Raw genomic sequence first — 27,978 nt, forward strand, 5'->3', positions numbered from 1 at the left:
GCAAAAATTGGCTATGTCCCAGAAAAATGCCAAAACGGTGTCAAAAAATGTTGGTTTTCTGACAAAAGTCTGCTTGTCCCTGAAAGCTAGGAAGATGGTGATTTCAGCACCACAACCTCTTTTTTGCAGGGGAAAAAACCAGACGCATTCATCTGTATCATTTTTCAAAACAAAAAAAATGTTGCAGTATTTTGGCTTATTTCTGGGTACCCTCCAAGGGAATACACAAACCCTGGGTACCTTTAGAATCCCCATGATGTTGGTAAAAAAGAACGAAAATTTGGCGTGGATACCTTATGTGGTCAAAAAGTTACAAGGGCCTAAGCGCGAACAACTCCAAATATCCAAAAAAGGGCTTAGCCCTGGGGGAAAAAGGCCTAGCAGCAAAAGGGTTAAAAAACACGCTTCCTAACGTAAGTGAAATTATTGTTAGACAAAGTAATATGACTTTGAAAGGTTTTCTTTACATTTTAAAACCAAGTAGTGCAGAATTCAATGCTCTAAAACAATTTTTTAATAATGGAGGAAAGTGGCTCTAACAGGGTTAGAAAAACTGATTAAAGGAGGGAAATGCAATGGAAAGGAGATACATAAATTAGGTCTGAGAGAAGATTTCTGCCATAGTAACAAAAGCGGTGGAAATAAAGCTACAAACAGGAGGCATTCTGCAGGGGAAATAGAGGGAATATAAAAGAAAACACAAGGATATATGCAGGGTCAACAGACAATAAATCAGATAAGTGGAAGTTGGGAAAAATTGAATATACAGAAGGCAACAATTCATTCTACATGAGAATAATCATTAGTGAGAAATAATAAACATGTCTTACCAGCACCTGCAAGAATGGCTCATGTGAAGGCTTAGACAACATCCTCAGAGACCAGGCCCCCACAAGCCATGGTGTGGTTCTTACTTTTTTTTATACAAGAAAACAATGGTTCTGGTGACTAATAGGCAAATAATTATGGTAATAAGTATGCACAATGGCAATAAGTTTTGTAAAGATCCTATTCACATCAGAGGGCAGAATGGACACTCTACACAGTTTGATCTTTGATGTTTTAATAAATACACAGTTAGATAGTATGACACTTTCTTAAATTCAAAAAGCGCTATACTCTGTGCGTTCTGTCCCCAAGTGAAGCATGGAACCAACACAAGTGTGACTATATACAGTGTACAATTTACAAGGGGTTTCCATAAACAAGAATCGACCATTCAATGTGTACAATTATCAACAGCCTGGGTGTGTGGTGACACTGGCTGTATGCTGATCTGTTCTGTAAGGTTGTCGACGACGTTTCGACCCACGAAGTATGGGGGGTCTCCTCAGGACTGTTTATACGGGGACATCTGATGTCATGTGGCACAGCTTAATGTGAGTGGCGTGACCCAATTGTGGTGAAAGGAATAGAATAAGAATAAAGGGACTCACGTGAGGACCCGGCCGTGTTCCCACTGTGAGGTAAATGAATTGAGCTTGCTCTTTCTGGTATAAGTGGCTCTTGAGATGCCCTGCTACGTCCGTAGCACTGAATTTCCAGGATGTTCACATCAGATGGTTCCGAGTGCTGTTAGTCCTTTAATGCGGAACGATCACTGACTTTCTATGAAGGCTGGCGAGTGAATCTGCTGCCTCCGAGTTTCAGAATCCGGCTTGTGGTGCGGTGAGAAATAATAAACATGACTTACCAGCACCTGCAAGAATGGCTCATGTGAAGGCTTAGACAACGTCCTCAGAGACCAGGCCCCTGTAAGCCATGGTGTAGTTCTTGGCCCGCTAGGTTTTCTGTGGTTGCCCTGATAGGAGGAAAAATAAAGAAGACACTGGCCTTCAGCCCTGTGCAGCAGGGTCGGCTGCACAGGCCTGGCCTCTGGCCAGTGCCTGTGCTGAACCCTGCCACAGATGACAGACTACCAATTCTCCACTTTGGCCTCTGGCCAGGCCCTGTGCCCAAATCTCTATGGGCAACCAAGACCCTGCAGAGCACAGCCTTTGGCCTTGCGTACCTAGGGGTTGGGCTGCAAGGCCTGGATGTCCAAGAACCCTACTCCACATTACCCTACCCACATTTTGTTATTCATTTTTTGGGTATTGTGGCACTCCCACAGTATCCACTTCCCAGGTATCAGCCCTATGGAATTGATGTACCATGTCTTATATCCCGGTGATGTTTGCAAGGTGCCCCAGGACCATGAGGTTTTTTCTCTTTTTAATGTTGGCCCCTTGGGAGTAAGGGACCTCATGGGCCCCCCAGAGATGCCTCTGGGTAAGGATGTCCCTACCCTGCCCCCTTATGCCAATTTCTGAAGCAATTTCAGGACATAGAGACCAAGTTGCCAAGTGTTGTTACAGTGCCTCAACATTATCTTCAGAGATGCAGTCAGCCAATAACATTGCTCAGTACAACAGAACAAGTCCTAGTCCAGCAGTACCAAAATGACCGATGGGAGAAAAAGTTCCCTGGGTCAGTCATAAGGCCCTATGGGCCAGATGTAGGTAAATCTAATTTACCGATTCATAAATACCGAATTTTACAGATTCGGTATTTATGAATCGGTAAATAAGATGTAGGTAAAAATTCGGTATTTTTTACCGAATCGGTAAGATTCGGTATTTACCGATACGGTAAATACCGAATCGGTATTTGCTATTGAATCATATGGGCCTTGAAGCCCATAGGATTCAATAGCAAATACCGAATTGGTATTTACCGAATCGGTAAAAATACCGAATTGCAAAGGGGGACAGGGTGTCACTTTGACACCTTGTTGCACACCTGTAACTGGCTTGTGCGCCATGTGGCACACAGACATGCCCTTAGGGCATGTCTGTGTGCCACATGGCACAGGTGTACATGCACAGATGTGCATGTACACAGGGATTCGGTATTTACCATGCAATTGTATTACATAATAAATACCGAATCCTGAAAGGCCTGAAGCACGGTTCAAAGTGCTACCTACATCTGAAAATACAGAATCGGTAATTTTACCGATTGGTAAATTTACCGATTCTGTAAAATTACCGATTCGGTAGAATTACCGATTCTGTATGTTTTTTGAGCCCCTACATCTCCATAGCCCAATACCGGTCGGAAACGGCCGAAAATCGGTATTTTCGGCCATTTCCGACCGGTATTGGGCTACCTACATCTGGCCCTAAATGATTTACTTTCAGTACCACTGGACTTCAGCTAACCCAACTGTCCAAATATACCTAACCTTTTATCTCCTTCATGCCCTCCTCGAGCACCTTTTTAAATGCTAATTTTTTTTTAAACAGCTTAATGGATTTCCAACAATTCACAAACAACACACTTTTGGAATGAAGTTCCAACTTTCTGCCAAAGTTGGAGTAATTCCGATCAACCACTTTTTCTGTATCAGAGAGCAAATGTCCTTATTAGATTGAACATAGGAAATAAATGTTATGGGAATACCTCCTCCCTTTTTGTTGGCCGCCACTTGACGGATCAGCACAAAACCTTCCATGAAGGAGCCATGGTAGCTTCACTTTTTTTGGCAAATATATTAAATTTAGAGTTAAGCTAATTCATTTTACATTATACTTATAGGATGATATAGTCTGCATCCATTGTTTTCCACTGGAGTGAGTTGCAGTACCAGTGGTTCACTATGCGTGGTGTTTGTCTTACTCCAAGTCTGGAGTGAGGTATATTTAAGAATGTTTTGCACTATTAGTGCTACAGTATATTAGAAATGTATTTTGTGAATAGCAATTGTTTTACTATCATGTGGGTGTGTGTTATGTATTTTTATGTACTCTAGTCATTTTTCTTGTGATTATTTCCCATTTTCCCACCTCTGCTTCCTAAACTCACATGTACAAAGATCTCTGTAGAGAAAGAATGGGAGAGGAAGAGCTCTCGGGCTGTAGGTTTGTGAGTCGCATTTTGTAATGTGTAATACTACCAGAATACTACTTTGCGAACTTCGACAATGCCTTTTGTGACTTATGCCAAACGTATTCCCAGCATATTAGACATGATTGAATTGATGCCACTGGGGTGGGAGCCTACCTGGCACTGATACTGGGACGTGAGCCTTAGATTGGACTTGTGTTGCTCGCCGCGACCCAGACCAGAAGTCAGGCAGCTTATGCCTGAAGGTGGGCAGGGCTCCTGTATTGCCAGAGGGAACGCCGCATTGTGCCCCAAGAAAGGAACCAAGACCCCAGAGATGTTGCTCGGTACCTGGGCCACACCAAGAGTGTGGTGGGTCTGAGGGTGGCCGTGAAGAGTCTGAGGAAGAAAATGACAGGGCAGGGTCGCCAGTAGGTAGTGAGGACCCATAGATAGGGAGTCCTTTGCTGGGTCCGACTGGGTAGATAGGAGAGAAGAAAGGGAGCATCAGCTGGCTTTGGACACGCTCCAGTCGGAGTATGCCAAGGAGATAGCGCGTTTGGGTTTGGACAAGAAAAAGGCCTTGTTGGCCCAGGAGTTGAGTCTCAAGGCGTTGGTCCTTGAGGAGAAAAAGCTTGAGACTGAGAGGTTCTTTGTGCAGAAGAGGATGGCAGAGGCAGAGACGGCCTTTGCCAGAGATAACCTATCTCTAGAGGGTAGATTATCCCCTGAGTGTAGTTTTCATTGTCTGGATTCCCCAGTGAGGGTGTGGTCGAGTGATGGCAGCAATATGGAGTCCAGTGCAGGAAGTCCCACTCCCAAATTTCAGAGCGTGGTACCTAGTTCCCAGGAAGAGGGTGTCATAGCTGAAGTGTATAGGTTGAGGTTCAGGGGCTGTAGGAAACTGTCTCACCAGTCTTGGGGGTAGTTTGTGGATGAATGTTGTGATGCAATGAAAGGTTGGGTGATGGGTAGCACGGCAAATGGTTTTGAAGGGCTGTTCAATCTGGTTGTCAGAGAGCACATGTTCAGTAATTGTTTCCCGGGGTTACTCCAACACCTGTTGGAGTGTGAGTTCTCTGATCCCAGGGAGCTTGAACAGCAGGCAGACCTCTGACTGGGTGATGGAGGGTCCGAAGAGGCATTGGGGAGTGATCCTAAAAGGAGTGGCTCAAGTATCTTCCGGTCCTGTGTGGGGGGAGAGGTTCAGAGTAGCCCAGCTAGGTCCCGGTGTAGTGGGAGGGATGTAGGGGCTCACAACCTGTCTCAGTGGTGAAGGAGGGAGTGTGGGCTGTGTTCCAAGGTGCCCAACACTGAGTCTCAGGGCCTGGAGTGTTCCCTAAGGGAATGCCAGGTCGGGGCCTAGGCTGTACTAGTAGGCCATTTGAGGGGGATTTCCTAGTGTCAGGAATACCTTGAGCGTCAGTAAACGGAGCTTCAGCGGTTCTGGTGTCTGGCAGTACCACTTCTAAGTGGAGAGTGCAGAAGTCCAGATTGTGGTGTGAGAGGGGGATGTGTTCCCCAGTGGGAGAACCAGAGGGTCAGGGGCCAGCCAGAAGGGCTGAGTCTCCTAAGAGTGACCATGGTGACACCACTTCTGTCATGGGGGATCTTTGCGGATTGTCAGATGGACATGGGTTGGGGGATGATCTGCACCAGGCAGACTGTCACACAACAGATGAGGTATGTGTTACCCTCAGGGGGAAGCTTTGTGCACCCCCGGAAGTCCTGGTGTGCCAGGCAAGTGTTCAACTGCAGGGTTTAATCCCTGGGTTGAGAGGCCAGGTTAAAGTTCTGCCTGACCTGGATGGAAGGACATCTGTAATCAGTGTCCCTACCGTTTTGGCTTCTGGGGGTACCACTCCAGGTGGGAGGGTGCAGAACTCTGGAAGGGGGTACAGAGGGAGGGATTCCTCGCCTCTGACCACGGTGCAGCCTGAGGGTTTAGACCCTAGGTTGGGAGACCAATTGCTGGAGATAGGCCCTGAAGTGGTGGGAGAGAAGTGTTCTGAGGGTGCCTCTCCAAGGAGGATAGTGCGGAACCCCAGAAGGAGAGGTAGGGGTGACCCCTCTTTTACTGCATGTCAGTCAACCCTAAGGTAGTTCCTAGCTAGCCCTATGGGCAGGGTGCATTGTAGGTAAAAGGTAGGACATGTACCTTAAGTGTATGACATGTCCTGGTAGTGACAAACAGCCATTTTGGTTTCTCAGTGCTGTGAGGCTGCCCTCCCTTAGGAATATATTGGGGATTCCCTGTTAAGTGTTTCAGAGGTATTTCCTGATATGAGAGGAGCAGCGTGGTCAGGTTTGGTATGATTAGACTAGTAATAATAAAGGCTGAGCAATGGTGTGCACAAATTTATTATCACTATTTTACAAATGCCACTTTTAGAAGTTGGCATTTCTATGTGCTATGTGCCTACCTGCCTGCCTGATGTGGATTGCATGTCTGGCTTTCGAGTGACAGGGGCTAGTGAGGTGTGTGTGGCTTGAGGGAGGGCAGGGTGAGTCAGCGCTAGGCTGAATTGGGGATCTGCATTTGGAGTAGTGGGAGGACCCTGAATAGGTCTGTGCCTGCTAGGTGAATACTAGGTCTGTCCCCCTGTGGTGTGTCTAAGGACCAACCCCCATATGACAAAGGAGGGTGTGAGCACTGTACACAGAGTGCTCCAACACCACCCAGAACCAGTTCAGCCTGGTTACCCCAAGCCCTGTGCGAGGGCAGAACAAAGAAGCGATGTAGTATAAATATTGGGGTTGTGACCCCATGAAGTTGTGCTTTTCTTGTGCTTACTTGGAGTTGCAGCCGGCAGGTTGCCAGCTTGCCAGGAAGAACCGCCGCTGAGGATTTACTTGCTGCCCTGCTAGGCAGCTGAGGGGTCTGCTGGCATTGGAGCCCCCAGCGTGCTAACCTGCCTGTGTTTACTTTGCCCAACTTTGCCATCTACAAGCTCCAAGGCGAGGAGTGTGAGTGTGTGCAGCGCTGTGCTGTCGAAGCGTCCAGATGGATCCCGGCGTGGGGATTTCCCCACCCCGCGCTGTGGGAAAGCAGGAGCTTACCCCTCATTTTTTTGTGCCTCATAACCGAAGCGGGAGCCGACCCTACGTTTATGCCACTGGGCATGAGCTTACCCAGCACTGATTCCGGGATATGAGCCTTAGCGCGGGCTCGTGTTGTTCGCCACGACCTGGACCGGAAGTCAGGCAGCTTGTGCCTGGAGGTGGGCGGGGCTCCAGTATTGCTGGAGGGAACCCCGTGTTGTGCCCCCAAAAAAGGAACCAAGTCCCCAGAAACGGTACTCTGTACCTAGGCCAACATTTTGGCGGGACCCCACCCTGCGTCACTTTACTGACAGTGCTGTAGGAGGGAGGAGCTGTGACCAAGTGGCGCTCTCCCCTCCATAATCGCCAAGAAGTGCTGCCGGAGCCACCAGCATTGCCGGCAACAAAAGGGAGGCGCCTGACCATGGGCGGGGCTCCCCGTGGACGAGGAGAGTCCCGGGGGCAGAGGGAGATGGTCTGGAGGAAAGGACCGGAGCCTCATGGGCTCTCAGTGGAAATCCTGCATGATGCAGAACGAGGAGTCCAGCAGAGCCTAGGAGCGGGGTCAGCCGAGGCACACTGCCGGTGCCTGGAACCAGCGTGTCGGAAGCCCTGGTGAGTGGGGCTGAAGATGTTTGACGCAAGGAGGGCCCCGGGAAGGAAGGGTCACACAGCACTCTGTTGGTGCGATTCTTTCTGCCGTTCCAGCTGTACCACGAGGTTGCGGGCAGCTATACCCAAGGGTTCCTGGTTGTAGGAGTCCCAGAGTGGGGCTCCCAAAGGCACAGTTGTACCTGGCCTACTTTTCACAGCTGACCCACCTTTTGGAGGGTAGAGGCAACGACGGAGCCATGTTCATTTGGAGAAAATAAAGGGGTTAGATACACCCCTCCACCCCCATTGCGCGCAGTGAGTTTTGCAGTGAGTTTTGCTGCAAGGCAGCCTAGGGGCCACTGGAAGGCCCCAGTACAAGCTCTGACATTTTGGACAAAATGCATTTGAGCCCTACATAAGGCCAGTTGGCCTGGGTTCAGCTTTATGGTGTTGATAGTGCTCAAGGCCCAAAGGTGATGTATGCACCTGGGGAGTATCACTAAGGTACCCTCCTAATTGTGAGTTATTGCATAATACATTTATGCTTATGATGCCTCTTGCATAATGTGTTTATACCTACAGAGATGGCATAATGTGATTATATGCCTGATGTTTTATGCCTAAGGTGATGCTAAGTACAGTATTTTGCCAGTAGTTACTGATTGTGTTTCATAGGTGTTACTAGTGCTTTCTAAAGGTTCTGACAGTGGCCCGAATGGCCCTGTCCTGTATATAATCCCCTGTAAATATTGCCTAGTGCCAGTTGGCACAGTTTATATGTGTGATTCTAATTCTAATGTGTTTTAGATAATACAAAGGCTATTTTTATATAACCTTGTGTGGGGTTTCTTTTGTGGTGTGCCTAGTGTGTTGCTGCTGGGTGTGTGTGTTGCGCAAACGCTTTACACATTTCCTCTGGGATAAGCCTGACTGCTCATACCAAGCTACCAAGGGGGTGTGCAGGGGTTATCTTCAGCGTGTAACTCCCTTGCCCTGACTAGAGTGGTGATTTCAGCCTGGCTTAGGCACAAGCCCTAGCCAACCAGAAATCCCATTTCTAACATTTACCAAAAACACATGACGCTGAGTACAACTATTGTGTAATTGTTTACTAACTCATTAACACTTGCCTCCCACGTAGTAGCGAACTACCGGTTCGTAAAGCACATGAGACTTTATCATGATTGTAAGCCTAAGCACTAGAGAAATGGTCATATCATATACCATATGGGAGAATATAGTCAGTCAGTCAGTCAGTCAGTCAATATAGAAATTAACCCAATACATTGACTTAATTCTTTGAAAGCTGTCTTTTAGATGAATAAGAGACAAGGTCGAAGCAAAACAACCTCTTTTATAGGATAAGAAAGGGTAATTACTTCCAGGTAAATCAGAGTAGAAATGGACAGAGGCCTTTATTTTTAGAAAAGAGTCCCCTTTTTATCACAACGAGCGCCCGCCCTCTCCTTCAGACTAAATACACCCAAAAAATACTAGATCAGAATTGGTTGCATTTTTATTTCATTCCTGGCTTTTCTGATATTATCTGAACGTTCCTTAGTTAGTCCAAGAGCAATCATCCATGTAAGGTCACTGTGGATTGATCTGCGGTTATACTGAGAGCTAATCATCCATTCCCTCGGAAGTTATTGATTTCTTTAAGAGAACGTAAACTTTGATAATACGCACCAGACTTCAGATATGGAACTTAACCTGCTTGTGCCTATTTCACTGAAATTCAGAGGGAGTTTTCTTTTCTGACAACGGCATTTTTTGAAGAAATGTAACACATTCTGACTGTAGAGATCGGAGATGTATGTCTAATTACAAATAACTTTGGGGCATATTATCAAGAAACGGCGTTAAAATTATCGCCGCTTAGCGGCCGTAAACAGCAGCTAAAGCGGCAATAATGGGCTTGATAATATGCCCTTGTGAATTCCCATAGAAGCCCATGTTCTGGTGTGAATATGGGCTTCTATTGTAATTCTCAAGGGCATACTATGAAGCCCATTATCACCGTTTTAGCGGCAGTTTCCTGCCGCTAAAGCGACGATAATTTTAACGCCGTTCTTGATAATATGCCCCCTTGTATTAACAATTGAACATTCGTAGAAAGTTTTCTTTCCCTTCCGTGACATTCCCGTGGGCCACCTTCTGTGGCACTGACCTTGTTACCACATGGCTTGAGGCTGGATAACTTGAGCCACCTAAAACTGAAATTCGAAGTCAGTTTTAAGATTATTCTTGTTGAAAGTAAAGGAGGAAATTTTACATGTAGTGATTTCAGTGGAAATTATTTACAATTTTAATTGTTTATTCTAGTATGGGTCAACATGGAAAAGCCGATAGGATTGACATTTCTTCTTGTTGCATTCTGGGACTTGTAGTTAAGTCGCCACCATTATGGACTTAGTATGTGTTGTTATATATATATGATCCAGGAACGAATGAAGCTATCAGGCATGACAAAGGGCTATGTGGCAGCTATGTTGGTTAGTACGAAGTTGTAATGTAGTGGTAGCTGTTATATATATATTTTTTTATTTATTGTATTTATTTTATTGATTTATTTATTTATTAAGCGTGTTAAGCGCGACAGCTACCCAAAAAGTGTTTTCCGGTGCTAAATGGGCAAAGTGCTTAGTAACCTAACGTTAAACACAGTTGACAGCGTTATTGGTTGAAAAGTTAGGTCTTAATGGCTCTGCGAAAGCAGATGTAACTAGTTTCTTTGCGGATCACCAGAGGGAGAGAGTTCCAGAGTGTGGGGCCTAGGTAGGAAAAAGATCTGCCAGCCATCCTAGCGAGTTTGAATCTAGGTACATTAAAGTTACCTTGGGATGAAGACTGAAGGTGGCGAGAAGGGGTGTAGGGACGAATAAGGGATTGTAGGTACAGTGGAGCTGAGCCCAATTTGATTTTGAACATGTAGCTCAGGGTTTTGAATTTAATGCGGCTCTCTACCCTGAGCCAATGCAATTCTCGGAGGTGTCCAGAGATGTGGGCTGTTTTGGGAATTTTGCACAATAGCCTTGCCGCGGCATTTTGTACCAACTGTAGTCGTCTTATCACTGTCTTGTTAGCACCTAGGTAGAGGACATTTCCGTAGTCCAGCCGGGAGGTTATCAGGGCTTGGACCACAGATTTTTGGGTGTCGCTTGGTAGCATCCAGATGATTTTCCTGAGCCATCGCAAGATTGTAAAGCAGGTGGCCGAAACCTTGCTTACCTGTTGGTGCATGGCCAAGGCATTGTCGATGGTAAAACCCATATTACGTACATGGTCTGATAGGAGAGGGAGGGTGCCCATCACGGCAGGCCAATGTCTAGAACTCCATAGGTCTTGTCTTTGTCCCAGAATCAGTACTTCGGTCTTACCACCATTCAATTTAAGGAGATTGTTGTTCATCCAGGTGGCAATTTTCCCTAAGCCTGACTGCAGGAGGGAGGTGGAGCTAGGACCATGGTTTGAAAGGGAGAATTTGATCTGGGAGTCATCAGCATACGTGAATAGGGTGAGACCTGCTTGTTCGGCGATATGAGCCAACGGACTGACATACAAATTAAAAAGTAGGGGGCTGAGCACAGAGCCCTGGGGAACGCCGTAGGGTAAAGCATGAATGTTGGAAGTTGCCGTGTTAGAGAAGATTTGAAACGTGCGTTGTGTGAGGAAAGAGGAGAGCCAGTTCAGTGCAGGGCCGCAAATGCCCAGTGAGGTTAATGTCTTTATGAGTATGGTATGTGAGATAGTGTTGAATGCTGCGCTAAGGTCAAGTAGTATAAGCGCAGCTGTATCTCCTCTGTCAAGGTGGTGATGCAGATTCTCCGTAACTCCCATACGGGGACCAGGACCTGCAGGCGGAGAGGAAAGGCAGGGCAGGAAAGGAAAGTTAGGAACTGGAAAGGGAGGGATCTAGTCAGATAGGAGTGGTGCGGGAAAGGAAGCAGGATCATGGAGACGTGGTGTAAAGAATTACATGATTACTTTCCTTTGTGTGTCCAAGTCTTCTGTGGACAAAAAAGAGCACAACAGAAGTATACTATATCACTTGGGGGCATATTATCAAGTACGGCGATAAAATTATCGCTGCTTTAGCGGCAGGAAAGTGCTGCTAAAGTGGCGATAATGGGCTTGATAATATGTCCTTGTGAATTCCCATAGCAGCCCACGTTCTGGTGTTAACCCGGCCTGCTATGGGAATTCACAAGGGCATATTATCAAGCCCATTATCGCCATTAAAGCGACGATAATTTTATCGCCGTTCTTGATAATATGTCCCTATGTTCCTTACACAGATTTCATCAGTTGCTCATTAGTTAAAGCTGAGGTAATTTTGTACTGTGACTTGTCACTTTCTTCACTATGGGTTCCATCACTGCTTTAACTGGGTGGTAAAAATGCGCTGTATGTAACATTTTGAGAAGGCCCGGGAGTAATTTTGGTTGTCCTGGTGCAATTTGGCCTAATCATGGGGATTTCACTTTGCTAAATGTATTCGTATTTTCTGCGATTATATCCTTACGACGATGCGCATAAAAAAGATGTACGTTTGGGCAAAAAAACTATTGCAGAAGCACAGAAACAAGGCAATCAACCTGAGGCAACAACATATTGACACTAACATGAGGACATTTCATTTTCGCTAGCACCAATGTCATAACCCAAAAAGTCTTTTTGCATTAACTTTTGTATCTGAGCAGACCATTTGGGTACATTCTTAGCACCAAATACATCTCTTTATTTTCTGATTTACACAGAGAAATTGGCATAGAGAGTGGGATTACTGTACAGACAGTATCAATTTCTTTTTCATGTCCTGAAGACTCCTCCCTGTGCTTTGTCCATCTCTTGGTCATTTTTGATTTGGATTGTGGAGGGAAAGCAATACTCTGCCTTTGCCAAAGATTTGCCGAGGGTCACACATCTGGGTTAAACTGATACAAAGTAGTAATTGTGCCTGCTGCAATGACACCTCATTGTTATTCATTTTGGAGTTCCTTTGAAGGCACTTTTCATGTGTCTTCATGTGAAAACAATTGTCAGATGAGCAAACAGCAATTAGCATTTAACTGCTGCCATCAAACTCTGCCCTTAGGGTCAAAATAGGTGGTTGCAATGGTAACAGTAGGCGCCAAGCTGACAATGTATCAGTATGTGAAAGCCTAGCCCCTCAGCCCCACTCTTCTCATGTGATTTGACTGCTGGCAAATTATGATTTTCACACTTGGAGATAGTGCCATAACTTCTTGCCACACCTGGAGTGTAGCTCCTCCGGAGCCTATAAGTCTCATTGCATCAGGCAGCACATCAATTTACACTATTTCAGGCATCCTGGAGAAGTGTTGCTCCCTGCTGCCTTCTTCTGCAGAATCAGATCAACTTGGAGGTCAGTAAGTCTGCATTTAATTTGTAAAATGTGCATCAGATGTCCTGACAGTGTAAGTGCACAGTGAAGGTTTGAGATGGAGGGCAATAAGGAAGGAGCGATCAGGAGTTGAGTTTAGGATGGTGTAATGTTAAGCAAGGTTGAATTATTTAAAACTTCCAACATCAGTTCTGGTTTGCTTGCAAGTTTTGCTTTGGCAGTCCTGCTATGTTAGGGAAATTAGAAGTCCTACCCAGGCAAGTCCTGCTTATATCTGCATGTCTTCCGAGTTTAGCAGCCATGTCTGTGATAGGTGAGCTTTCTTTCCTTTCCTAAGAGTTTGTCACAGGTTCTCAGCCTGTCTCTCTTTTTTCTTCTCCCATGCCAGTGATGTTCCCTCTCTTCCTCTTTTCCACCCATATTTTATCAATCACTCTCTGAGCAATCCTACTCTTTAATTCTTCCTTTTTCTTCCTTTCTAGCCAGACTACTTAATCAACCCTATCTAGCCCAGGTCAAAGTTTCAAATGATGTTTCATGTAATTTGCAGATACATGTATCTGTAGATGGGAGAAACACTATAGAGCATTAACTGCTGCAACATATATGATTGGGGAAAACAACACACACACACATTAGAAGGCAATTCACTGAAATGCGTCGGTCCAGGCTGACAGAGAAAAGTAAGACAAGTAAAATACGCCTTGAATACCGACAACCATTCAATCAAAAGAAGTAATTTACTCACCACGAAGTGTTGCCATCTGTGAACCTTGTGCCGCTGGATTCAGTGTCCACGAGGAGGACGCCAAAGATATATATATATATATATATATATATATATATATATATATATATATATATATATTACCTACTGGCGGTCGCCAGTAGGTATATATAGTTAGGATTTTTTCTCTATGGGATTTTTGAAAATTCTATGTCTAATAACTTTGGCGTTTGTGGACGGAATTGGCTGAAATTTTCAGGAAAATGGAACATTTTGTTTCTGAGCAGCCCCTGAAAATTTGGGGGGGTTCGTCAAGGGGGGGGGTGAGAAAAAAGGGGGGGTCCCAAAACGCGTTTTTCCAATGTTAATTTCCATAGGGCGGTTGGCCTCACTTTTAGCCCGAACGGCTGAATGGATTTGCACGAAACTTGGCAAAATTGTAGGGACTGTTAGCCCGATGTGCCTTTGCTAGGTCTCAATATATGTGCTCCAGTGGATTTTGAGAAATTAACGTTCAAAAAAAGATATATATCTGTGACAGCGTCCCGGGTAGCGCTCCGGTTCGCGTACTTGACGCGTAACGGAACTTAGCGAAGCGAAGCTGATTGGCTCTCCGGTGTCTGTCAACATTCTAAACAGTCCGGAGCGGCCGCCATCTTGTCTCTCGAGCGCGCAGACTGCCGCCCAGCCGATTAGAGGCTGACGCGGTCGACTGTTGCCAGGGCAACGCCGCCTTCCCTCTGCTGAGGGCTCGCCCAGCTACGCTGACCACGCCCCCTTACCGCACTACATAAACGCTCGCTGACAGCAAGCGAGGCGTTTACAGAACTCACTCCTGAGGCGGAAAGCCGGGAGATAGCAATCTTTTATTGTGTATAACGTGATTTTAATCTTTGTTATTTGAAACTCCTCTCGAGCGCGCAGACTGCCGCCCAGCCGATTAGAGGCTGACGCGGTCGACTGTTGCCAGGGCAACGCCGCCTTCCCTCTGCTGAGGGCTCGCCCAGATACGCTGACCACGCCCCCTTACCGCACTACATAAACGCTCGCTGACAGCAAGCGAGGCGTTTACAGAACTCACTCCTGAGGCGGAAAGCCGGGAGATAGCAATCTTTTATTGTGTATAACGTGATTTTAATCTTTGTTATTTGAAACTCCTCTCGAGCGCGCAGACTGCCGCCCAGCCGATTAGAGGCTGACGCGGTCGACTGTTGCCAGGGCAACGCCGCCTTCCCTCTGCTGAGGGCTCGCCCAGCTACGCTGACCACACCCCCTCACCACGTCACTTGAATTGATGATAAAGTATGCACGGCAACCGGAAGCGCAGCGGACGAGCGCAGCGGGCGCGTCGAATGCGCGCCGAAGGCGCGCATAAGGCAAGCTCGTCTGCGCTCGTCCGCGCCGAGGACGGGCTAAGGGCCACCTCCCCTGCCGCTTCAACTCCTCCACGGGCGGCAAACCCGGTAAGATACACCTATACCGCTGCCGAACTGCATAACTTCAGACACGTAGCGGAACGGCCCCATGTACTTCCTTGTTTCCGGCATACCAACCCTCTCATGGGCCCTCACCACTGCCCTACGTGTACTCTGGACACTCCCAAACTGACCAATACTGCCTCACGTCCAATATTAGCAGCGCTTATAAATGCAAGATCACTTCCCAAACACAAGCTCGAAATTGCTGAATTAATAGACACTTACAAACTGGATCTTCTGTTTATCACGGAAACCTGGGGGGACGAAGCCTCCGGTCCAGACTTCAAAGCTGCCACCCCTATCAACTTCAACGTGTGCAGATTAGACAGACCCAAGAAAAAAGGTGGAGGTATAGCCATAATGTACAGAGACCACTTTAAACTCTCTACGGTACAAACCACATGTCCCGAATACGAGGCCCTCCTTTTTACTTTAAGCCTCTCTGCGAAATCATCATTTAAGGGCATGCTAATTTATAGACCTCCGGGATCGAGATCTAAGTTCTTAGCCAACTTAGGAAACATAATCGAAGGGACTGCAGGCTCCCCGTATTTTACCTTACTGGGCGATCTTAATTTTCATTTGGAAAACCCCAACGACCCGGATACTACACAGCTAATCACGGATCTAGCTGCCGCCGGTCTGATGCAAATGGTGGAATCACCCACTCATCAAGCGGGTCACACCTTGGACGGTCTATTCACCAACAACCCCCAAATAGCCGTTACCCAAGTAATCCCTCTGATATGGTCGGACCATTCAGCAATCTGCTTCTCCATCGAAGTAAGCCCTACTAAACCCCCGCCTACATCTGTTGCCGAATCCACGTATAGAGACTGGAAACATATCAACCTATCTCAGCTAACAGAGATAATGCAACAAACCCACATCCCCATCGAGCAGGACCCTACGCTGTCTTCCTCTAACTATCTAAACAACTTAACCACGGCCTGCAATAAACTAGCCCCAATTAAAAACTCACGCCGAAACAGGAAATTACCATCAGCACAATGGTTTACAGAGCCCCTCCGAATTCAGAGACAGCATTGCAGGAACCTCGAAAGGAAGTGGCGCCGGCAATACAACCCTATAGATAAAACTAATTATAAAAACGCTCTTTCCATTTACAAAAAACTCATAAACTTAGAAAAAGGTCGCTACTATACCGCTCAAATCAACCAGTCAAAAAACTCAGCAGGAGAACTGTTTCAGGTGGTTACTCTTCTGTCCAATCCACCTGCCCCACGATTAGAAGGCTCACAACCCCTAGCAGACAATTTAGCTAGCTTCTTTGAGGACAAGGTCAGCTCCATCTTTCTGACTTTCTCCCAATCATCTTCTATCCCCTCCTTGACATCACCTCCCATAAACAACAATGTCAGTTTTACTTCTTTCAACCCGACGAATCAAGAACAAATCCGGCATCTGGTAACTAGCACTAAATCGGGATCCCCCCTAGACCCATGCCCCCCAGCTATTCTGAATCTTATCCCAGAAGCCATTTCCCCCGCGTTATCTACCATCTGCAACGCCATGTTCTCTACAGGCATTTATCCATCGGTCTGGAAAGAAGCAATTATTAAACCTCTCCTCAAGAAACCAACGCTGGACCCTCTTCTCCCTGCTAGTTATAGACCCATCGCCTGCCTTCCCTTCCCAGCTAAGATCTTTGAGAAGGTAATGAATACCCAACTCTCCAAATACATCAATGACAACGACCTTCTAGACGACACTCAGTTCGGCTTCAGACAGGGCCATGGAACGGAAACTGCACTGCTCAAGGCAGCAGATGAAATCAGAACAGCTATGGACAAAGGAGGCGCAGCGGTCCTAATACTTCTGGACCTTTCCGCTGCATTTGACACGGTCGATCATGTCACTCTGATCGACCGTGTCTCAGCCTTAGGCATAAGAGACAAGGCCAAAGACCTTATCGCCTCATTTTTAGCCAACCGCCCACAAACAGTCAAGATAGGTAATTTCACCTCTCATACCTTCTCCCTTCCCTGCGGAGTTCCACAGGGTTCCTCGCTGAGTCCGACACTTTTCAATATCTATGTGTCGGACTTAGCGAGAGTAATAAAATCCCATGGAATTGCCCTCACAACGTATGCTGACGACACCCAATTAGTGCTATCAGTGCACAATGACGGAATATCTGTCGCAGCAAACTTTCAGGAAGGGATGAAGGCGATAAGCTCCTGGATGTCATCCAACTGCCTCAAGTTGAACTCCAACAAAACGGAGGTGATGACATTCGGGAGCTTGCAGCCGGCCTGGTCCCCCCAGTGGTGGCCATCACAGATGGGCACGCCCCCCCAGCCAGTGGTCAAGGTACGAAATTTGGGAGTCACTTTTGACAACAAGTTGACGTTCCTCCACCACGCCAATTCCGTGGTATCCTCGGCTTTCTTCATCCTAAAAAGAATAAAGAAACTTCTCCCCTACCTGCCACAATCCGCTGGTAAAACATTGATCAGTACCCTAGTGTTCTCTAGAACAGATTATTGCAACTCCCTATTGCTGAATGCTCAGGAAAAGGTACTTAATAAGCTCCAAACAGTGCAGAATGCCGCGGCTAGAATTCTTCTATCCATTCCCAAATTTACTCCCACCTCCCCGTACATCAGAAAACTGCACTGGCTCCCCATCAGGAGCCGAATAAAGTTTAAGGCACTCTGCATAGCCTATAAAACCTTGAACAATCCCGGACCTTGGTTCCTGAAAAAAGCTCTCTGCCCATTGGAACATCAGAGAACACTACGATCGGCATCAGCCCACCTGTTAAAAGTCCCTCGAACAAAAAAAACCAACTGGGGAGACAGATGCTTTACCATCGCAACTGCCAAACTATGGAACACTCTGCCACTCCACATTAAAACTGCCCCCACGTTGCTAAAATTCAGAAAAAGTCTCAAAACCTGGCTGTTTACCTCCTAAATCTTTTCCCCTACTGAAGTGACGATCTGTAACATTAGCGCCGAGACACCCGTAGGGGTATTTGATGCGCTTTAAAAATTGCGATAAATAAATAAAATAAATAAATAGGATCGAGAGACAAGAGGAGGCCAAAACAAAGGGGGAAATGACCATAAGGGGGCATAGTAGATCCTCCCTGACCCCCTAGGTTTGATGTGGAGGCTTTAAAAGGGCCCGAGGGGCAAAAAAAAAAAAATCGTTTTTTTTCGTGGGGTGCGCCCGGTACGCGTAACGGAAAGCGGACTGGGGAGCGTACTACAAGGAAACAAGAATGATTGACTTTTAACTTACTGTATGTTTATAGATTTTTTTTTTTTTTTTTCTGCTGAGTGACGTCTCGGCCTATCTCCACGGGATGCAGTCCCTACCATCTCGGTAGTGTGGGAGAGATAACGTCTGTTAACGTTCGATTCGAAGGAAATCAGTAAGTGTTGAAAAACATTGTCTGCGCCATCTTGCCTTTTTTCAAATGCCACACTTTTGTCGTGCACGGCAGCCATTTTAGATGCCTTGACCAGACCCACTCTCTGCACGCTGTCGATCCTTAGCATGGCTCCCCACCCTCGCAAGCATCTCCCCCAGGCACTGGTCACCCTCGCTCTCTGTCTTATGCATGGGCAATAAACCTCCCCCCATCTGCGCTGCTCTTCCTTGAGAATCACACCCTGTGACCGCCCGACACCTCCCTTTCGCCCTATTCACTACCGCACCCTCTGACACTCCTCTTCCTCTGTGTCCGATTGTCCAGGCCGGTCCCAGGCTATCACCTAGCCTTGCAGATGTAGTTTATGGCCCCAGCTGTAAAGAATCACCCCTCTTCAAAGGAGTTACAGTATATCAAGGCCCCCACCCGATGAGATCCGTCACACCAGACGCGTTCCTATTATCTGAAAACCATCCTGTATTGTGATTGGGGAGGGGACCGAGCCTGAAGCGGAAGATTCCAGGGATGCCTCTTTGTACATCAAAGTTTTTACAATTATGTGTCACATTAAAAATATATAGCACTCCAACAAATTAGTAGGATTATAAAACTTTAATAACTTATAAATATATACAACGCAACAAAAACAGTAAATACATTTAAACATTTTTTTTAAAAAAGAAACAACAATGGTCAGTAGCTGTGTTTTGTGCGAATAGTCCCAAGGCAGCACAACGTGCTGAGTTCTGGAAGGCACCCAGGTGATGTTACCTGGGTGCCGCACTGGTTTTTGGTATCCTACAATGCAGCTCCGAAAAACGGCGTGGGGCGTCCCGGGGGGTGCGGGGGGAGGCCTCGTCAGTAGCGGTCTGTTGTGCGAATAGTCCCAAGGCAGCAGAACGCGCTGAGATGTGGATGGCACCCAGGTGATGTCCAGTAAGTTGCCGCACTGGTTTTGGTATCCTACAATGCTGCTCCGAATAACGGCGTGGGGCGCCCCGGGGGGGGGGGGGGGTGAGGCGGCGTTTAACGGGCCTCCCCAGGTGGAGGCTCGTCTGCTGTAGTGGGGCGCCCCTTTACCGTTTCAGTTGCCATTCCGCCCGCTTTTGGTACACTGTGCCAAAATCCGCCATTCAGCTGAGTTGCGCCCACTCTTGCGGTGCAGCGATAGGCGGCTGCCACAGGACTCTCAAAATGGCGGCAGGCTCTTTCCTTTTTGGGCCTGGTCCACTGAAATGGCCCTGGGACACCTTGGAACTCGGACGCTTGTCTGCTAGGTCTTGGACCCCATTCTCGAAAGCGTCCCCTCAGCCTTGAAGATTCTACAAAAGTCTTGGGGGCCCCCGACTCCTGCAGGCTTCCGGTGGGGAGCGGCTGCCATGATTGCTCGCGGAATGACCACGACGGAGCCACAAGATGGTGGTGCTTTCATGCTGACGCCAGCTTCAGTCTGAAACATCCATAAACAAGGTGGGGCTTTCATCGTTTGGGAAAAAAATTTTTTTAATCCAATGAAAAGTGTTATTTTTAGGTCATATGATCAAGCCTTCCATCATTAGGAAACCAAAAGTAAAATGAACCAATGAAAAGTTTTATAAACAAGTCACATGACCTGTTATGCGGCATAGGGCCATAAAAAGCGTAGAAAATCCGTTGGCACGTGAGGCGGCGTCAGTAGCGGACCGATGTGCGAATAGGCCGAAGGCAGCACAACGCGCCAAGATCCGGATGGCACTGAGGTGGTGTCCAGCAAGTTGCTGCACTGGTGTGGCCATCCTACAATGCTGCGCCGAAAGTCGGCGTGGGGCGCCCCGTTGGCCTGTGGGTTCGCGTCAGTCAGTGGGGGCTGTTTGAGGATCTGACTGCATTGGAAAGCAATGTGATGCTGTGCGTCGCCCCCAAGATGGAGGTTCCTCGGCTGCAGTGGGGCGCCCCTTGGTGTTTCACTCGCTATGCAGCTGAGTTGCGTGCGCACTTGCGGCGAATAGGCCGAAGGCAGCACAATGCGCCGAGATCTGGATGGCACCGAGGTGGTGTCCAGCAGGTTGCCGCACTGGTGTGGCCATCCTACAACGCTGCGGCGAAAGTTGGCGTGGGGTGCCCCGTTGGCCTGTGAGGTGGCGTCAGTAGCGGACCGATGTGTGAATAGGCCGGAACCAGCACAAGGCGCCAAGATCCGGATGGCACCGAGGTGGTGTCATAGTTGAGAGTTCTGAGCAGCGCTTGTAACACTGTCTGAAGCTTATTTGCACCTGCTGCAGCTTCACTTATTTTCGGAATGGAAGACACCACAAGGCGCTGAGATTCGGTTGGCACCGAGGTGGTGTCCAGCAAGTTGCCGCACTGGTGTGGCCATCCTACAATGCTGCGCCGAAAGTCGGCGTGGGGTGCCCGAAGGGGGGGGGGGGGCGGCGCAAACGAGCCTCTCCCGCTTCTCCATGTGGAGGCACTTCATCTGCAGTGGGGCGCCGAGATCCGGATGGCACCGAGGTGGTGTCTAGCAATTTGCCGCACTGGTGTGGCCATCCTACAATGCTGCGCCGAAAGACGGCGTGGGGTGCCCGAAGGGGGGGGGGAGGTGGCGCAAACGAGCCTCTCCCGCCTCTCCAGGTTGAGGCACTTCATCTGCAGTGGAGCGCCGTCTAGCTGAGTTTCGCCCGCTCTTGCTGCTACAGCGACAGGCGGCTGCAACAGGACTCTCAAAATGGCGGCCTGTTCTTTGGATTTGGGCCTGGTCCACTAAAATGGCCCTGGGACACCTTAGAACTCGGACGCTCGAATTTTTTTTCCTTTCCTCTACATGCAAAAAAGGTAAATGCCCGGTACGTTACCTGCCTCATCTGCCACGATGTAGTCTCCAGAAGAACCGAAAAAAAATATAGTTATGGTAATTATACCATGCATCGTCATATGGAGAGGTGGCACCGATTAATTATAGTGCTGCACAAAAGAGAGATTTGGAGGACAACCCCCGACCTGCCAGTACATTCACCAAAGAAGTGGCACTGACAGCATCAGAGGCAAGGGAAACGGTCCCAAATATTCAGAAGAACTTTGGAAAGATTAAAATGACATGTTTAGATTGTGGCAAATTAATTTCATGTGGACAGATGAGTGTTACTCTAATAAATACAGCATATGAACATCATCATAGTCGATGGTTGGTGGAGACATTTTGACTATATCCTGGACCAGCCCGTCCTCGCCCAAAATGGCGCCGGAATAAATGGGACTCGTAACTCCTTGTTGTGTACTGGTTGCACAACCTTGATATCACGAGATACGCATGCAGTTTTGAAGCACATGGCGGGCGGGGACGAGAATTGATTGAATATTTCGACATCCCTATTGATATTAAGTTCTGATGTGTTATTGATTACTGTACTATTGAAAGTTCGAATTAACGTCACCCATGGTACTTGCCCGCAAATGTATATCTAGATAATTTTATTGTAACTGGCCCTGTCGTATTTTAATTATAAAATGTACGTCCACCGATTCCGCAACTGTTAGACACCTTAGTTCTTGCAACCTAATGGCCCGCACGTTACGTTCCTCTACAGTGTAAATGTCTCCTCATCATATACGATTACAGTTTGCTCCGTGGCCGGCCCACGTGGTTATAGGCCCGTATTTGTATACTGACATTTTCACAATAAAGGTTTTTAAAAGAAAACATGGTAGTAGTATTTACATTGGTAAAGTTTTTAATAATAGTCACTGTTTTCGAATCAGTAAAAGGCAAGTGAAATAAAGCAGTCCAATTACATGAAGGGTAAAAGGTATAATACGCAGGAACGCAGTAAAGATAAATGGTCAAGGGCTGTTGTGTTTTCTACTCCTGCAACATAAAGTGATCGATAAGAATCTGATATTCAGGCGTATCGGCGACTAAGACAGCAGGCCGAGCCTCTTTTGCTCAACGGCTCCGTCATGGGACGAAGAAACGCCCTTTTTCTCGAAAAAGGAATATATTTTACTTGCAGGACAGTTGTAAATTTTCCGGGAAAGTACATTAGCTTGGAACATTATAACATATATGTTTAAGAAAAAATAATGTTCGAAAGTAATAAAAAGTGTAATTTTTAGGTCATATGACCAAGCCTTTCATCATTAGAATAAGAAAAGTAAAATGAACCAATGAAAAGTTTTATTAACAAGTCACATGACCTGTTATGCTTACGTTACGCGCTGCGCGCCGCGCCCCGGATCGCTTCCGGGAAGCTGTGCTTCGCGCACCGGAGCACTTCCGGATGCGCTAACGCGGCGCGTCATATGACGCATTACGCGACAACGCAGGTCCAGAATATAGTCAAAATGTCTCCACCAACCAGCGGTCGGAACACAACCCCTTTCAACAGGCTAAATAGTTCTGTTAAATGACAACAGGAGGGACAGGCAACAAGAACCATCACTCAAAGAGGGGAGGGCAAGTTCTTCTCTACCGGGTCACGTTGGGGCGCTACCGGAACTGATCGAATTGGTAGTCTACAGTGTTTCTGGATGTTTCAGACTGAAGCTGGCGTCAGCATGAGAGCACCACCATCTCGTAGCTCCGTCGTGGCCATTCCACGAGCAATCATGGCAGCCGCTCCCCACCAGAAGCCTGCGGGAGTCGGGGGGCCCCCAAGACTTTTGTAGAGTATTCAAGGCTGAGGGGACGCTTTCGAGAATGGAGCCCAAGCCCTAGCAGACAAGCGTCCGAGTTCCAAGGTGTCGCAGGGCCATTTTAGTGGACCGCGCCCAAATCTGAAGAGCCGGCCGCCATTTTGAGAGTCCTGTGGCAGCCGCCTATCGCTGCACCGCAAGAGCGGGAGCAACTCAACTACATGGTGAGCGAGACGCTGTAGTCGCAAGAGCGGGCGGTAAACAGCTGAATAGCGGAAGAGGCACAGTGTAGCAAAAGCGGGCGGAATGGCAAGTGAAACGGTAAAGGGGCGCCCCACTACAGCGTGTCTTTAGGTCAAACGGATTGTGGGACAAGGTCAAGAATGGAAGAGTCACCAAAAGGCAAAAAGTTCTGCTTGACCCCGGGAGCCGGCCACCTATGTCGGGGGCGATCTCAGGCGACACCAGGGCAACACGACTTGGGGAGGGGGCCGGAGCCAAGCGCCCCCTCCGATTCCGCGCCATCACACCGTCCCTCGGGGGCCTCCGTCAAGCGGTTCAGGGAGGCACCGCATCACATTGTTTTCAAATGCAGTCACGTCCTCAAACAGCCCCCACTTACATTGAGAATAGTGAAGCTGTAGCAGGTGCAAATAAGCTTCAGACAGTCTAACAAGCACTCCTCAAAACTTTAAACTATCAGAGTGCATGAGTTTCATGCTCGATCGATTGAGCTAGCCGGATCGGGCAAAAAAAAGTATAAAATAGTTATGTAAATAGTTATTTAATAAAATGTTTTACCCTGTTACTTTGCTGGTGTGGTGTATATATTTGTAATATTTGCATAGAGTTTATCGTTATTTTGGGCGGGGTGGGTGGCGGAGCCGAGCTGTCTTGCAGCCATCATAGTGTGGAGCTCAGTTCATCTCACTAGTTTCGTATTTCTCATGAGGGGTTATTCCTAATGTTTCTATTTTAGCGAGGTCAAAAAGAGATCCCATTAGTGGCCTACTGATTTTGCTCGATTCCTTTTGTTTTTTTACACGATTTTTCACTATCTGCAAAGACTAAGCAGAGTATTGCGACTCTGTGCTTGTTTGTAAATAGAGAATGAACCAAAGAGAACCAATTCTAAAACAGTAAATGCTTGGATAACAATCAATCAAATGGACAGAGAAGCAGGCACGACGGATTACAACGGGGGCAAAGGCCTGCGTTAACTACCCTTCACTATCTGCAAAGAGAGAGTACTCCTAATAGAAATGAGGGGGGGTGGGGCAGCATTCAAAGCAGATCAGTGTGCATAAACACGAAAATGTTTTTACTTACCACGTACTTGACATTCAACAGCTTTTGATATTTGCTATTAAAAAACCATTGAAATGCACTGAAAAAACCATAGGTTAGAGACCATATATAGTTAGGAATTAGCATTTACAAAACCTTGAAAATTCACTGAAAAAACCATAGGTTATAGACCATATATAGTTAGGGATTAGCATTTACAAAACCTTATTTTACTCGCACAAAACCATTGAAATTCCATATATAGTTAGTTGCGCTAACTATATATCGCGCACCCGCAATCCACTGCTGATGATGTCACATATTACATCATTCATGACATGGTCAGTGACATCACTGATGACATCACTGATGACATCTCAAATGACATCACTGATGACATCTCATTTGACATCATTCTTGTGCTAATACGATGAACCTCATCAGACTCTAATATAACCTTAGATACACTCAGTGTATACAGACACTCACAGACTGTCACTCATCCATGGAGTTACTCACACACCTAGTCAGTCATGCAAAGAAACAATCTCACCTCCATTTCCTCAACTATACAGTTATACACACCTTACTTATTCAAACATATACTAACACATATTTACTCTCTTATACAATCCCTGATACAAGTTCACAATGATCCATACAGCCACTCACACATTCAGTGGCTCTCATGCACAGTTATTTATATATGCCAACTCTCACATGTACTGTGTTTTACATATGTACTTACTATGACATGTAGCATTGAGATATCCATTCACTCATCAATACACTCATGCACACAGTCAACCGCCCATGTAGCTGTTTCCACATGCACTCTTGAACTCATACACCTAGTGAATCAACTGCTCACACATCTATGCACAGAGTCACACACCTCCCAGCCACCCCCACAGAAACTCAATCTCCCATACAAATACTTGGGCAACCAATCAATAACACACATAGCCTCTCGTATAGCTAATGATCAACACATGCAGCAGTTTACATCACAACAGACATACTGATGCACACATTCAGACAGTTTAGTCACTAACCCATGCATTTAGTACGACACATTTATTCACTCACTCATACAGTCAGTCACGCACCTACTAAATCCTTCATCCAGACACTTATACATCCACTCATTCTTCAATATATCAAACATATTTAAACTTTACAGAAACACACAGTCACTGGATGATGTCATCAGTGATGTCATCAGTGATGTCATCAGTGATATCAGTTGAGATGTCATCAGTGATGTCATCAGTGATGTCACTGACCATGTCATGAATGATGTAATATGTGACATCATCAGCAGTGGATTGCGGGTGCGCGATATATAGTTAGCGTAACTAACTATATATGGAATTTCAATGGTTTTGTGCGAGTAAAATAAGGTTTTGTAAATGCTAATCCCTAACTATATATGGTCTATAACCTATGGTTTTTTCAGTGAATATATATATATATATATATATATATATATATATATATATATATATATATATATATATATATATATATATATATATATATATATATATTCACTGAAAGGTTTTAGGGAAAGTTAAAAGTTATAGTTAGTTGGACATTTCACTCATACAAAACCAGAGACATTCCCCTGTTACAGTTAGTTCAGCTAACAATGGGGCAGATGTAGGTTAATGTGAAATACCGATTTCTTAATACCGAATTTTACCGATTAGGAAGAAAGGCGATCGTGACGTTATACTGAAGAGGTGAGCTTGGGGCTTGAGGCTTTCTGTTCCTTCCTCATGGGTTCCGAGAGGGTGATTGACCTGCGATTGAGGCAGGATACTTAACCACTCCCCGAGGTAGCGGCACTGATACGAAGAGCTTCCCCGATCATATTTGGCTGCGGTACTCCCTCTTCCAGCGCAACTAACATTTGGGCATTAATGAACTATCGGAACACTGCGAGCATATTGAGTGCATCGTTTGAGCATTTGCCAGGAACGGAGCCGTCTTCTGTTGATATTGAGAGCGACTGTGCAATTTAACTTTTTGAGCTGGTTTAAATATGAGGCCACGGTGCGATTACGAAGTGGCGTGACACACCTCTCACCTTGCAGGAATAACCTATATTGTATAAGGGGACAGAGTTTGGCAACCAGTGAAAGAGTAACCTCACCCAAGGGTGGAGTGCATATGGAGGAGGAGGAGAGAAAAGTTGCAGCACAGGCGCTGTTTACTAGGAAAAAGAAACCCCAGGGAGTGACCACCATCAAGACTGTCCTTCCACAAACAATTAATGATAAAATCTATAAACTGGAAAAATTGAAAAAAGGGGAAATCTCTAAATGCTGGGAAGCTTCCTCACTGCAAAACTACATTGACCAAAACATGGTTCCAAGAGGCCTAAGAATCTTCACTACGCCTACCTATGATGTACCCAATCCGGCCATGTTAACTGAATGGTCAGAGAACTCCGCACTCAGCTCCAGACGTATGCTTGAAATCCTAGTGAGGTACGCCTGGATAGACAGAGAACTCATCCTAAAACAAATCAAGGAACTGATGGATACACTAAAAAAGGAAGCGGATGACGAGACAACAAATAAACTCATCAATGATATGAAGGAAAGGCGGAGGAAACATGAGGAAGAAATAAAGGCACGTAAAGAAAGAAAATTGGACCGTGATTACAATGACTATGAGAGTGGGAGAATTCTCACGTTTAGCCGCAATTGTGACCACCTCTACATTATAAGGAATAAGACAACTGATAATGAAGAAAATGAGCAAGAACTACGACAGGCCACTCACTCTGTTACCAGCGAAACTGAGTCGGATGTATCCACTGAAGGAGGATCCAACATAGACAGCACAGCATGACCAGTGAATTTTTTAGAGGCGTATCGTCACCTGCGCCGGAGCAGGCGGACGATGAAAGACACTCCGGCACCAACAACCAGAGATCAGAGAGGTACGCCTGGATAGACAGAGAACTCATCCTAAAACAAATCAAGGAACTGATGGATACACTAAAAAAGGAAGCGGATGACGAGACAACAAACAAACTCATCAATGATATGAAGGAAAGGCGGAGGAAACATGAGGAAGAAATAAAGGCACGTAAAGAAAGAAAATTGGACCGTGATTACAATGACTATGAGAGTGGGAGAATTCTCACGTTTAGCCGCAATTGTGACCACCTCTACACTATAAGGAATAAGACAACTGATAATGAAGAAAATGAGCAAGAACTACGACAGGCCACTCACTCTGTTACCAGCGAAACTGAGTCGGATGTATCCACTGAAGGAGGATCCAACATAGACAGCACAGCACGACCAGTGAATTTTTTAGAGGCGTATCGTCACCTGCGCCGGAGCAGGCGGACGATGAAAGACACTCCGGCACCAACAACCAGAGATCAGAGAGGTCGAGGACGAGGTCGGGGAAACACAACAACAGAGGAAAAAGACTCAAGCAAAGATGGCAGAAAAGTCAAAGCAAGGGGTGGCAGAGGAAACAGAGGAGCACGCTCCACAAGAGGCAAACAATGGACCTAGAAATGGTAAACAAAACAGTTTTTAACCTGTCTAGTAAAACTGTTAGTGACTTTGAAAAAAAG

This window comes from Lissotriton helveticus, chromosome 9 (genome assembly GCF_964261635.1).
Source record: "Lissotriton helveticus chromosome 9, aLisHel1.1, whole genome shotgun sequence".
Lineage (NCBI taxonomy): Eukaryota > Metazoa > Chordata > Amphibia > Caudata > Salamandridae > Lissotriton > Lissotriton helveticus.